General features: G+C 41.1%; 1 pseudogene; it reads right to left on the bottom strand.

Annotated features, from left to right (window-relative positions):
* LOC109478870 overlaps positions 1–3,342 on the bottom strand; it is a 6,556-nt pseudogene extending 3,214 nt beyond the window's left edge.
* Between the last annotated feature and the right edge of the window lie 11,855 nt (positions 3,343–15,197).

Below are 15,197 nucleotides of genomic sequence, written 5' to 3'. Positions count from 1 at the left end.
TATAAGCTCATGGCAAAATGTGCTAAGAAATGGCAGTAGATTTAACTATCAGACAGATTTCTCCATTCAGAATATTATGGTTTTGTTGCCCTGAAATTGCCGGCGTTATACAGCAGAAAAAATAGCTCGCCCGACGTGCTGAAGTCGGCGAGTACAAAGCAAATGATTTCCGGAATGTGGTCGGTATGCTTTTGATGGCTTCTTACTTTGTAGGGACCGGCCATTACATTTCCAATGCAAGTTTTATTCTGTATCTGCATCAGTATAGCCGGTATAACCGCCCTTCGGCGTAACACACAAGCTTCGCAGGCACGCGGCGCGGCAGCAGCTAGCTATATCTGCTTCATGATGCATACAAAACTGTATTTGCTGATGACCACGACTGGATTAATCATGTTAAAGACACTCTCAACTACCACGGCTTTGGATTAATATGGATGAAACCTGAAGTTTATAAAGCAGATTATATTACACACAATCTTCGCAACCGGCTTCAAGATACACATATACAAGAGTGGTTTAGTTGCATTAGAAATAATTCTAAGCTGTCTTTTCTTAGTAAATTAGAAAATTCTTAGACCAAGAAACATACCTCTGTGATATTGATAACTTCGAAATTCGTAAAGCAATAACTCAATTAAGAATCAGTAGCCATAAATTGAATATTGAAACAGGTAGATATTACAATATAGCCCCCGACCAAAGGTTCTGTCCATTTTGTCCAAAGCATATAGAAAATGAATTTCATGTTGTTATGGAATGTACTAAATATGATGTTATACGTAACAAGCTATTTACATTTCTCGAATCAAGTACCATAGATTTTAAGAGTCTCGATGTTGGAGACAGATTTGAATATATCTTTACATGTAACGGTCCCCACAATGCAAAAATAGGTAGATATATAAAGGAATGTTTTGCTATTAGAAAAAATACCGAAACTTGTGATTAGCCCACTTGATTGTAACACTTTATCAACGACTTGTGATATCCCTTATTATTTAAATGATTATGATATAGATATGTTAGGTTTTATTCGACATTAGGTCTTATTCAACACACTTATTTTATTGTTTTTACTCTCTTTATGTAGTTTGCCATACAATGTACCATGTGCATCTGTCGTGCAATAAAGTTCTTATTAATTATCACACCGATCACAACTTGTTATACTTTTCTCATTTAATTGCAAGAGTTGTTTAAAGCTTTCTAGTGATGATGCCCCAACTGTGCTTGGTGGCAACGAGTTGCAGTCTATACGATAGTTCTGGGGAAATATGAGTTTTTGAATACCATAATTTTTGAGGATAACTCTGATATTGGAAGGCATGACTGTTTCTTGTTCTTTTACTCTCTTATTAACCCTCAAACACCCCAACTGTTTTTGTGACGAAAATGACCAAACGGGTTACAAATGGACCCCATTTGGTATCTTTCAAATTTATTTTTCTTTTTGCATTGTTTCGGTGATCTTTGCACATATTTCGTGTGTAGGAAAGTGCAAATATGGCTGGAGTCCGTTTTTACCCCAGACATTCTACATCAGACTTTCTGTTGTTATTTTTACAAATGTGTGACGATCTCCAAAAAAATGGGAGAACTTGAAGAAAAGGTTTATTGACAAAGTCACGGGAGGAATTTTTTTTCGAATCAAAATTTTTCAAATAGCACTTAAAAATATACGCCTGGGGTCCACATGGACCCCGTTCGGTTGTTTCAGGGTTAACTTAATTTCGTCGCCATTGTTATCTTGTCTTTCTTTTCTTATGCTTTAATGAAAAAAAATGTTCCGAGGTCACCGAATCCGGTCCAATGTAACGTTACAGGGTAGATTTTCGACGCACGTTTCGGTCTCGGTAACGGTCGTTGCCATTTGAAATGGTCAATGCCATATTCGAAGGTATCATAACGTTTTTAGGGGCAAAAACGTACATATATCATGTATAAAAAGCTGCAATATTGCAATTTTAAATGTGCGGCAGCATCGTAAAGAATAGTAAAGAAAAGTGAAAAAAAAACACATTGAAAGTACAAGTTTGGACTCAAACCCGGGTAAAAACAGGATAATTCTAAAACCCTAATAATTTACATGTATATATTCTATATAAAACATGATAGCGTTTACAGAGCGTTCAAATACCCTTAATGTTTGCCGTTCTGCAAACCTTTACAAGTAGCGACTGCCGTGTATAAGCCGGAAATTAGCTTCTGCGACCTTCTGTCGATAAACAACTTCGGTCGAAAGTCGCTGAGAATTCGCGCTTCGGGAGGCGACTGGAAAAAGTAGAAATTGGCCAAATAGATAGCTAACACGCCAGGGATAAAGATTGACGCAGCTGAACTGTACTCTTTTAGATCTAGCGGACCAACTCACTTGGCATGTTAGCTCTTCATCTGACCAACTTCTGCTCTTTCCAGCCGTCTCCCGAAGCTTGGAAAAGGCTACCTTACACAATGTAATGCCCAAGTTTAAAACATCGCAACATACTGAACAAATGGACTCTTTTCACACAACCAAGCATTTGCATTTGATTACATCTCTCTATAAGCGACCTACATACAAAAAATGATGAAAATACGTTATTTCTTTCTGGACTTATTCACTTTCAAAGATTTCGCCAGAAACTACCCTGCAGTTCCAGAACTGCTGCTGCTAGGGGGACAAAACACACAGTATTTATTTCTGACAAAAAAACGCTGTCACCCAAAATCCAAGATCATAGCATGTTCAGGACAAAAGATACCAAAAAACGGAAGTTCTGCTGCAGTAGCAAGGTCAGCCAACAGGAGGCCTATATTTGACCTTGACCTTTGTCTTCCAAACGACCTACCAACATACCAAATATCATCAAAATCCATAAATGCGTTCTGAAGTTATGCTAACTACAATTGTGCGGAAACACAAGCACACACGCAGACAGACACACAGACACGACAAAAACATTACTTCAATTTTTCATGGAGGTCAAAAATTTGCGCGGCTCCGCGTGTCGATCGTCGTGGGACATATAATATTTTTTATCGTGTAAACTAACGCTGTGTGTAGTGCAGATGCATATATACATGTACATGACGGACCTGGAAACTATCCGTTGTATGGTCTATAGAAATCATAGAGTTTGACGTACCTGCTGTCTTCCTGCTTTCATAAAGTTTCTCTAATTCGTCACCTTCATCAGACGGTAGCTCCGACTGTGCCGACGCCCCGGTGCTTTTCTGCTGTAATGGCGGTTTCTTCTCGATCTCCACAATAGCCTGAATTTCAAAGGTTTTTCCCCCTCTAACGTCTGAATTTCCGATCACATCTGTGTCCGAAACCTCCATAAAGATGTTTTCGGTCATGTCGTCGTTGCTCTCTCGTCCGCGGGAAGGATTTTCCGTATTTTCGCTTTCCTGTGGTTGTCCTCTTCTCTCCGAACCGTTGCTAATACGTCGCTCGGCAAGGCGGTATCTAAAAAAATACTGTTGCCATAGAGATAACTTTAACTTAACGTTCATTGGACGCTGAGAGTGCGTTACGGGGTAGAGTTATTTCTTCTGAACCTAATTAGTCTGCTGCCAAAGCTGCAAAGCTATCAGAGAGGGCTGATCTTTCATTTAATCCAATTTCCATTAAATAAACCCCTGCTTTGTTATACAACTTAAGGCACATTTGATGGCACAGATTTCACTTATTTAAAATGCTTCCAACATAAACCTTGTGAACAAAAAGGTGAATTAAATGTCGCAGGCGCGGGCATGGTTGTTGTTGTTATTGATTTTACTACTCTTCCCGGAGTCCTCTGACATAAATTGTAAAATACAAATAATAACAACTATTATAACAATTATCTTATTACAATAATAACAATAATTATTATTATTATACAATAAATGTCATTAAATTTTTTGCGCATTTAACGTAAATCAATGTCCTCATTAAACGATATTACATAAAAAAGTAAGCCTAAGTTATCATTTGCTAGGTTTTAAAGAGTTTTGGGATAGGTACAACACGTTCCAGAACGTCAAGAATTGACTTTTCGAATTCGAATCAGCGGTTAGAAACTGAATTCTATGTACACAACACCCGTCAGTGAAGCCCGTGTCACGTTTTATTAAAGGTGCCCTAAGCGATATCTGGGCATTAAAATAGGAAATATTTAGAACAAGAAAATCTGTATGGTATTGACACATACCGCCAAGTATCAGCACATTTGCATCATTATTTCATACGTTTGGCGTTTGAAACAGCGCAGAAACTAGCCCAAAGACAAGTTCCTCGATTTATCGGGGCCTCCATTTAATCGGCCCCAAAATTCACCAAGTAACCGTTTCCCGTCGGCAATTTTCGGCGAAATTCGGGAAATTCGGCGTGACGTCACGATTCGCGCTTGCATTCAAGCAAGATGGCGGACTCCGGTGGCTCTCCTTCTAAGCCGAAGAGAAAGCGAGGACGGCCGCGTGTTTTTTCCACTCCTGCCAAAAAACGCAAGGACAAGGAGAAGTTTGGGTCACGCGTCTTCTTGCTGGATGCATTTCCAGAATGGAGGAAGCTGAGGGAGCGCCTCGGACTGAAAACAGACTGCCGTTTGGCTCAGGTTTTGTTGGACAGGTTCGTAAATATAATTTTCCTTTGTCCTTCGTCCTTTTTTTATGTGGGCGGCGGTACATATCCGAGTCTTGGCACAAGAACACTATAGTTAGCTATATTTTTAGGTTGTATAGTACCTTTTTATATCGAGATATAGCGTTCTATGCGTGTTTTTCACTCAACAAAGTAGAGAAACGTCATTTGTTGTGGGGGAGGGCAAAGCATGTGCTCGGCGTAAATAAACGAGGTGTAAAGCAAGCCAGCGTCGTCGTCAGTGCTTTGTTTTAGGGTGAATAGCCCCAAAAATGTCGACAAAAGAGAACCTAAGATTGGAATTGAAATACTAGGCAGGCACATATGCTTACATTGAGCCTTTTACCGCTGAATCAAAATTGTGTCATACATGGCGGTCGATCGGGCGGCCATCTTCATAGTTTCTCAGTTCATGTACAGTTTTACCAGTATTTTTCTAGTGCAGATACGGTAGTAAGTTGCAAACATTGTAGATTTTTAAAACCACTTGGTTTAAGTTCGGCCAATAGAGGGGTTTTTCGTTGTTTATTTTCTAATTTTTGTCATACATGTATCATGTTTTATGCCCTTTTTTTTACGATAGTCTTGGATTTTTTTTACTTAGATAAAGGACTTAAAAATTTTGACCTTTTATACACCCAGAAAATATCACACTTTTAAAAATATTTTTCTCAAATATACCTCTACTGTTTATGTCACTTTCAAATATAGATTTACCAATAGTAGAGTATGTCCTACCTAAGACACCTGGAACACATTTTTCTCAATGAATCATACCAGTTTTCATTTATACCTAATTTCTCCTTCATGTTTCCTTTTGTCCATGTCTTATAAGTGTAGTGGCAAGAGACTTGAATAAATCTTCATTCATTCATTCATTCACACCTCAAGTTACTGTGGTACTTGTGTGTGTTTGGTATCCTAAAAATGGCTATGATATAATAGTTTATGACAAACATTTTCATCCCTCCAGTTTCAAACAGAGGAATGTGCCCAGGACATCCAGTCCAAGGATGTCCCGGGCACAGTCACAGTGTCAGACCCCAAGCCTGTCAAGTGTGGAGTCTGATGATGAGACAATTGTGTAAGTGTGATACTAGTACTTTTTACTGTAATGGAAAAGCCAAAAAGCCAAAGAATCAAGGATAGCTATTATTAGTGAATGTTTGTACAGGAGTGAATTTGAGAAGTGGCAAGCATTTCCATGCATAGCATCTTTCATGATACCTTGATAGTCTCGGACAGGTACTGTTTAGCGGATACTGTGATTTTTTATCCATGTTCACCATTTTTTTATCCATGTTACTATTGTTATATTTGCTATTAGTTCCAGGCAGCAGGACGAGAATTTCCCTCCAACCCCAAGTGCAACATCACAGACCCCTAGCCTTTGCACATCCACTCTTCCTACCAGTGGTCCTGAGAACGAGACAGAAATCAACGCGCTGGAAAACATTCGGTAAGTAGATTGAATCAATTACCCTATGACACTACTGTCATATGATATAGTATTTATCATTGTTTTGTCAATATAAGTTGGGAAACTTGTCTCGGAGACTTCACAACTTAAGAATAAAGGATAGCTATTAGTGAATGTTTGTACAGGAGTGAATTCGAGAAGTGGCAAACATTTCCATGCATAGCATCTTTCATGATTTACTTAAGTTGAACCTTGATCGTCCCGGACAGGCAGTTAAGCGGATACTGTGATATTTCTTATCCATGTTCACCGTTTTTTTATCCATGTTATATTTGGTATTACTAGTTCCAGGCAGCATAATGCAAGGAAATCAATGGTGTATGAACAGTTTTCAGGCTCCCACCAATTCACAGCCCACCACCCATCCAAAGACACCAAATCAACTGTCCAGTGTGCAGGATGAAGATTACAGGTATATAGGCTATATTGCAACTATGTATTCTTGTAGATACCATTTTAAAACAATTTTAGAGTAAAAAGTGATTGCCAATGTTAAATTATCTGTATACTGATCACATTATGTACATGCACATGCATATAAATTGTATTTTTGGTGATGTTTTGTTCTAACGATACTGAAGTATTTGGCTATTACAAACCTCAGTGTTAAGGACATTATACAATAATCACATTTTGCAACTAACTTCAGTGTTCCCTTACTTTCATCAAGGAGGTTTTTTTTAACGTCCTTGCTTACATGTTTATTGCAGGGACCCAGAGAATGAGGTAGAGATAAATGCCCTGGAAAACATTACGTAAGTGGATGGCATCTTTTTAAAAAATTGAAGGACTTGCATTAGACTCTTTATTTAGAGGATTCTCGAGGTTGTAATAAAACAAATAGATTGACAAATATAAATTTTTTCTCATTTCATGTTCTTTTATATGTTTACTAATAAATATCCTTGACATGAAATGTCTTTATCTTTCACCATTCCCAACTGCACCAGTACTGAAATAACATTCCTAACTAGAGCCCTGTGATATGTTTCACTCAGCATTTCTGTGGAAGTTGAAGATGACCGTGAAGATGGGTCAACAGACAGTGACTGGTCGGATGAGAGTGACGACGACTTTGATGATGATGTGAACGGTGACCCGGACTACATTCCGCCTGCAACACTCAGGTACAACCCTTTCCATTGCCATGATATATGAGTGTGTATGGATGTGTGTGTGTGTGCACCATCAAATACAATAGCAAAACCGTACTCAGGGAGGCAGAGCACAATTTTCATCAATACAGACAGTCATGTACATGGTTTGATTTTACCCTTTAATTTATCTTATTGTACCTGTTGTAAAGTGATATTGTTTTCAAATGCAGATAATAAAACAGACTCATAATTCATTACTCTTAGATCAATTATTTTTTTCAAAAATGTAATTTCCATAATATTTCAGGTCAGCATCTACCCTTCTACAAAGGGACATTGAAAGCTTTGACATCATCACGGCCGAGGAAGAGGTTTTCTGTCATGACATGTGTGTTGGAGGAGAGGGCGAACCCACCAACGAGGCTGGGTCAGGTGATGTCCATTTTGTCCAAAGCATATAGAAAATGAATTTCATGTTGTTATGGAATGTACCAAATATGATGTTATACGTAACAAGCTATTTACATTTCTCGAATCAAGTACCATAGATTTTAAGAGTCTCGATGTTGGAGACAGATTTGAATATATCTTTACATGTAACGGTCCCCACAACGCAAAAATAGGTAGATATATAAAGGAATGCTTTGCTATTAGAAAAAATACCGTAACTTGTGATTAGCCCACTCGATTGTAACACTATGTCAAAGACTTGTTATATCCCTTATTGTTTGAATGATTATGATATAGATATGTTAGGTTTTATTCGACATTAGGTCTTATTCAACACACTTATTTTATTGTTGTTACTCTCTTTATGTAGTTTGCCATACAATGTACCATGTGCATTTGTCGTGCAATAAAGTTCTTCTTCTTCTTCTGTCACCGCAGAGGAGCCAGCCAACAAACAGTGTCCACAGGAACTGAAAATCCTTCACCCCGACGACATTTTAGACCAGCCGTGTGCAATCACATACTTGTGCAGTCTGACACAGCTTGTTGGCTTCCTGCAACTGCCTGCAGACAAGCAGACGTGCAGCGAAGCAAAGTGCACTGCATGTAAGGAAGGACACCCAGTCGCCGAACCGGTTGTGCAGGTCATCGCGAGTGGGATGGTTGTCAAATGGGTAAGCCACATTTTTTGGCGGCCAACGACAAACTAATTCTGTAGGTTATAATTTGCTTGTATGCTTGTATCTTGCCCTGGCCTCTATCTGTGTACTCTTTTTTCTTAAAATGTTTGGTCCATTGTCTGTTTTTTCTCTGTCTTCTTGTGTACAGTACTGTAGAGGTGGAAATCTCATATTTAGGTGGTTCAGCCAGCCACGTCTAAAGTTCGGTCTGCAAGGAGGGGACTTTATGCAGGCATCCAGCATCCTGCTGTCAGGAAACAACTATGGGAAATATAGTCTCATGTGTAAATTCATGAACCTGGGCTGTGTCAACACCTCGACCTTCTACAAGATACAGACCCAGTACTGTGTCAATACTATTGACGAGTACTGGAAGACTCAGCAGTCAACTATCATCAGGACCCTGAGGAACAAAGACGAGGTTGTTCTTCTTGGTATGTACAGAAGTAGTGTTGCATTATTACCTTAAACTTGCATCTGTGAATACATACATTTTTTTTGAAACCACTGTTCTTCCTGCCCTACATTCAATCTACAATAAAAATGTCAATGTTGATTAATTTTGTTGCCACCAAATTGTGTATGTCAAGTGTAATGCATTGAATAAAGATGTAGTTCAGCATCGCTGTGTTATATTATACCCATGTGCAGGTGATGGAAGGATGGATTCGCCCGGGTATTGTGCACAGTACTGCACATATACTGCTCTCGACAATGAAACAAAGTCCATCATCGCTCTCGAGGTGGTAGACAAGCGGGAGACAGACCGAAAGTCGACTGTAATGGAAAAGCAGGGCTTCAAAAAAGCCCTTGACAACCTCCTACAGGAAGGTGTACCGGTCACGGAGGTTTGCACTGATGCCCATCCTCAGATCGGTGCACTAATGAGTAAGTTCAGTGGGTCCATGAATGCCTGTTAAGTTGCACAGCTTGGTGTTGTCAGAATAGAATATTCGAATTGACATTTGTCTTTTTTTGTATTACATGTAAATTGACGTAAATGTGGTATCGCTCCATTTACAAAAAAATCAATTTGACTTGATGCATGTGGGAAATGTGTTATCTTTCAAACACAGATCCTGACAAAGGGGAGTACGGGAGGAGGGGAATACACCATTCCCTGGATGTATGGCATGGAGCCAAAAATCTTACGAAGAGAATAGTTGCAGTAAGTATACAGCATCAGTGACATCATCCTGTGTATATATAGGCAGAATGGCTAATATTGAACTATTGTACCATTTTCATGTTATTGTGCTTGTCATGAGTAACAAACAGGCAGACTCACTTACATGGGACTCAAGCAGAGTCATGTGATCATTGTTACAATGGGTCAATCTCACACATGCTATATCATATGAGGATTACATAGTATGTTGCTGGCCTTTGCAGGGCCCTTGATAGAAATTGACACTGTCTTTTTATTCCACTAGGCTGGACAGGAGAAATCATGCGCCGACCTTAAGCCGTGGACCCGGGACATTGTGCACCATTTCTGGTGGTGTTGCAAGAAAGCTGGCAACTACAATGAATTCATCGTAAGTATCATGTTCTGCACACATCGGCAAAAACATATCAAGTCTTCTTTAAGAAGTAATAAAACAATCTCTTATCTGTAGAAGTGGATGCTAAGGAAAAGTATTCTATTCTATTGTGATATGAAATGCAGTGTGACATACGCTTGCCATATTTCACAAACCTGGTTTCAAAACTGCTTTCAACATAAGCAGTAATGTAAAAACAGGGAATAAAACAATCTAATCTATAGAACCCAATGCTATTCAAGACTATTCTATTCTATTAGATACAGTGTTAATGTAAGATGCTATTTACATACATGCTTGTCTTCTTGTACTGCTTGAATAGGCTTTTCCAGTGAAATTCTACCCTATGATTTGCTATATAAGTCATAGATTGTGTTACTTGCCAACAGACGCTGTGGAAAGGGGTGCTACACCATGTGTGTGATAAGCACCAATGGGCTACAGGGTCGTGTGACCATGACCCGATTGCCAACACTGAAGCCAGGACAAAAAGCTGGCTTGTTCCTGGCTCAGCTCCACACAAGAAGCTGAGTAGTGTGGTTTTGAACAAGCGGTGGTTGAAGACAACATCAAAGTACCTCCGCTTCAGGTAAGGGTACTTGTCTAATACATTGATACAAGATGTCATTGCAATGTCTTTTTGCCATAATCCGGAGTAACATATGACAGGTCCGTATCACAGACTTCCTTATGTGCCTATTTTACCTTCCTGCAGCACAAGAGGTATTGGCTGTTCAATCTTACAAAGAAACTGCTAAAAACCTAATGAAAGTAGTCATATTGAAATATTGCTTCGTTCCAGAACGACATCAGATTTGGAATCGTTCCAAAACCACATACTTATGTATGCTTCAAAGAGGCACTCATTCAGCCCGCCAGTGTACACAGCCAGATGCCAGCTAGCCGCACTGGACTACAATGCACACAAGGATCGACCAGTGTGGAAGACCAAAGAGGGTAGGATCAAGTAAGTTGATGTGCTTTCTATAGCCTTTGTTGATACAGAGCTAACATGCTGTGTCTAAAGCTAACATATGCTAGAGGTGTTCTCACCAACCAGTAAAACTAACTGGGATGGTAACCAGGCTTCTTCATCTGAGTACTTGCAACAAGAACTGTAAATGGAATATTCATCCCATATGCTAAGTACAGCTGGAAGTATTTCTAAATCATACCTGTATCTCTACTTTTCACAGTATGTACACTCTGTTATTCACACATGGAACATAACATATAGATAAGCTACATTTCACACTTGTTTACACACTGTCCAGCTTTGAGTAACAATTACTTACTACTGGAACAGATGCAACAGGTGCACTAGTGGCACAAACACAGGTGTCATAGCTTTTGTTCCAGGTGTCAGCTATGATACAACTACTATTCCAGGTGCTACCTATATCATAGCTGCTGTTCCAGGTCAGCTATATCAATGCTGCTGTCCCAGGTGTAATAGGCATGTTCTTTTTACAAATACACGAATAATATTGCAATGTTGGCGCTTTTAGGTTGGCGGTGAACTAAACTGTTTTGTATGCCTTCAGGTACAAGAGGCGATTTCAAAAGAAATCAGAGAGATGGTCCATCTTCGTGCCAAAACAGCCAAAGAAGTATGAATACATCAGGGACCTGCAGGCTGCAATTCTCAACAAGAGGATCCACTCGGGCCGTGGAATGAGCAGGACACAGCCCTTGTCAGAGACTGACCCTAGGCTTCTGGGCAACCTGGCAAGACTACCACCACCACCTATCCATGTACTTGTAGAGGAACACAGATCCAGGATGGATGGTGTCACCCAGGACACAGAGTAAGGTGTTAATGATGAAGATGGTTGCATGCAATGCAGTCATTAGGTTCCTGTGTATGTGTATTGTACAACAGGTCCTATGACTGCTATGCATTCAACGGGCTTCATCATAACTCCTCGCTCCACTTTAGCACTTGCCAGACACAAACTGTTCCGAAACAAAGAAATCAGTCAGCAATGTTACTTATAGAGATTTGTGCGTATATGTGTATATGTGAAGGTTACAATCTGTTAGGTATGAAGCCGGTGTAGTTGCTGTGCGGGTCAGGGAAAGTGTCTCTTATCTTCCACACACAACAACTGGGTATAACTACTCTGTTACCCTCCCCCAGCCGGCCATACTGCCACAGAACAAAATTCCTATAACCAGCATGTCTAAACTCCTTGTGGTCAGCTCCGGGTTCTTCCTCATCTTGGATGGCCAGCACATCGTTTCTGAAGAACCTTGCAAGCCGCAAAGTGCCAGGATCTAGTATGTACAAGTCCATGTCCTAGAAAAAGAAAAGAATGCTTTCATGACTGTATGTGTTGGTATGTGCTATGTACATATATTCAAGTTGGTTATGTTTACATAGATTTTTTGTATGTCTGCTTTCCATGTTATGACAAAGCAGTTATAACTCAATGCAGAGAAATGGTTGCCTTGACTGATTTGTGCCATGTATCTTACAGCATTTCAGCATTTTTCATGATAGATCATTATGCTGACACCAAAAAAGTATTTGTGCTATTAGTCCAGGCTCATTACTGTGACAATACTGCCTTACATTGATCATATCATGCCCAAAACACCATATATACCCCTGAAAAGATATCTACAATTGTTCCTTGTAGAATATTAAGGATATAAATATATGGTATATATATATATTTTTACCCCCTATCCTTATGGATGATTTTATGTGGAACCCTGTACAAGTGCCTTGAGATTTCTTTACGAGAAAATAATATGCTATCCACCACCTGTCTTACTGTTATTAAAAATTATCGTGAATTTGGATTACATGTATTACATACCCCAGTTTATCAATATTGTATGAGATGTTTGTGTCTAGCACCACTTACAGCAAGACCAGATACACATGACTCAGGCCCACCACCGCAGCAGATCCTCTCAGCATCTGTGGGCATCTCGCGGCAGTTACCACAGCTGCACCAGTCCACCCCCTGTGCCCCACCACCACCGTCACCACCATTCCCAGCAACAGCCCCACCACCTGCATTGCCACCTCCACCTGCCTCGATAACGGCCTCTCCCCCTGCCCCTGCACCGCCACCTCCCTCGACAGTGCCACCACCATCTGTGCCGTCACCTCCCCTTGCACCGTTGCTCGCACCGCCACCACCCTCAGCACCGCCACCACCCTCAGCACCGCCACCACCTTCAGCATCGACACCACCCTCGGTGCCTCCTGCGTCTCTGCCCTGAGCACCTTGAGTTCTTCCCTGCGATTCAACAAACATGATGTCGAACAGGACAGCGGGCTGCCTTAGGACTACCAGGAGTAGAAGTGACCGCAGCTGTTGTAGTGTCATGGCTAATATCCGGTCCTTAGGGAAAAAGACAATAAATAATGTATAAAAATTGAGCAATGGATAGAAAGTAACAGTGTATGCCATGGTATTAGAGTCATTGTGTAGAATACAGTAGATGTTCTTTGAACCAGCATTACCTTCAGATTCTGGCGGCGTCTGGCCCGCAGGTTGGTGATGCGCTCCCTGTGTTCTTCAGTGGATAGCAAGGGGGTGTGGCGTCTCCCCCTGGTGCGCCTCCGCTGGGTCGTGGTTCTTCGATTGGGGGGGTTGCCGTCCTCCTCGGCCTCACTTTCATCCCCAGGGCCTGGCGTAGCAGGCTCGTCATCATCCAGGCCCAACTGCAGCAGAGTGTCGGACAAACCCGACATGTCCACCAGGTCCCTCACGTCGTGTTCTGGCGGGTCAGTAGCTGCCGCGTTGGCGTCCCCGGGGGCTGACAGCTGTACTGGGGGGTCGGGTGTCACCCTGACGTTCGGGGTTGGCAACTGTACTGGGGGGTCGGGTTGTAGAGGCCCAGCTCTTCTCGCATTGTGCCTGGCAAAAGCACGTCCGCGCACTGGGTTGTCCTGAACCATAGAACACGAGAAAGGGGATTGATTTATACATGATTCTAGAAAGATAAATTGTAATGTAAAATATTTCATATCAAAATAACACTGTGAAGTTGGGTAAATAGTTAACCAAAACAGCAGTTGACGTCAGGCTGTTTACAGTCAAGGTATCAGCTTTTCTTATACACAAGTGGTAAAATTCCTCTCTTGCTTTTCTACTGGGAAAGACAATGACATAGCACCTTCCTGGTGTCACGAAGTGACAGTAATACATAAGCACTTACATTGTAGTAGCTATAGTTATAGACCCTTCCTTCGAGCGGGGGTTCGCTGCCTGTTCGAGCACACCGTGCGCACGTGATCACCACGTGTGTTCGAACAGGTAGCAACGACACCTGTTCGAAGGAAGGGGTTTTAAAAAGGTAACGTTAAGGAGAGGGGAGACTTGAAAAAGATTAAGAAACGACAAGACACGTTATCTCTGTCTCCGTGTTTTCTCTACGCCACCGTGATACTGGGAAAACTAGCGCGGGTCAATGAAACCGAAAAATCACATCCAAGAAGTTGGGTAACAACCAAAACAACAGTTGACTTCAGACTTTCTCAATCACGTCATCATCTATAAGCGTACTATATAATGAGTTATGGTCCTAAAAACGATGACTTGGTGGAGCGGGTAAGATATAATTTTTTCATCGGTGTAACTTTTCATAAAAACGTCAAATTTTTTTTTCAATCAAAGTCTGTAAACTGTCTCCATATAGTTGATTTATTTTTGATTACTAAACTTTTGGTCGTCGTTCGATGTTTTCGAATTATCTCTGTTATGTACGGTGGATGCAACATATACCCGTCACTACAAAATTTAAAAAAATATATATACATGAATACATACCTGTTCTTCCTCGGCCAACTCACGAAAAAGGTTTCTCGCCCTTGATTTGGATGCCCGACTGGGCCGCTCCTTCGGCATCTCAAAAAGGATATTGCAACGTCGACGGAGAAAAAAAGTAGAAGGATCAAATTTCAAAACAAACCACGAGGAGATATCGCAAGAGATACGTCGCGCCTTCTCGTGACCCCTTGTTGTTGTTGTTGTCGCCGGCAAATGAATATTCATGAATCGAACGCGTTCGCATCGAGCGCGTTCGCGCGTTCGCGGTAAACCACGTGACTCGTCCTCGGCTCTCGTCGGAAGAAGTCGGAAGTGTTCGCGGGCGCTCGGAAATTTCAAAAATGGCCGACACCACTGCCGGCGGCGGGAGGCACGTAGTTTTTCACGGCGTTCGTACGGGAAAGCGGCATCGACTTTTTGCTCCATGACTATCGGTATGGAATAGGATAGGGTTGATTCAACATACTACGTGAAAATGTGACAAAAAGACAGACTTTTGAAATTGAGCCTACTATCGGCCAGATATCGCTTAGGGCACCTTTAATGTAAG

Source organism: Branchiostoma belcheri, unplaced genomic scaffold (genome assembly GCF_001625305.1).
Source record: "Branchiostoma belcheri isolate BF01 breed outbred unplaced genomic scaffold, Haploidv18h27 scaffold453, whole genome shotgun sequence".
Taxonomy (NCBI): domain Eukaryota; kingdom Metazoa; phylum Chordata; class Leptocardii; order Amphioxiformes; family Branchiostomatidae; genus Branchiostoma; species Branchiostoma belcheri.
Note: the sequence above shows the minus strand (reverse complement) of the source record. Positions and strands in the feature narration are given on the sequence as shown.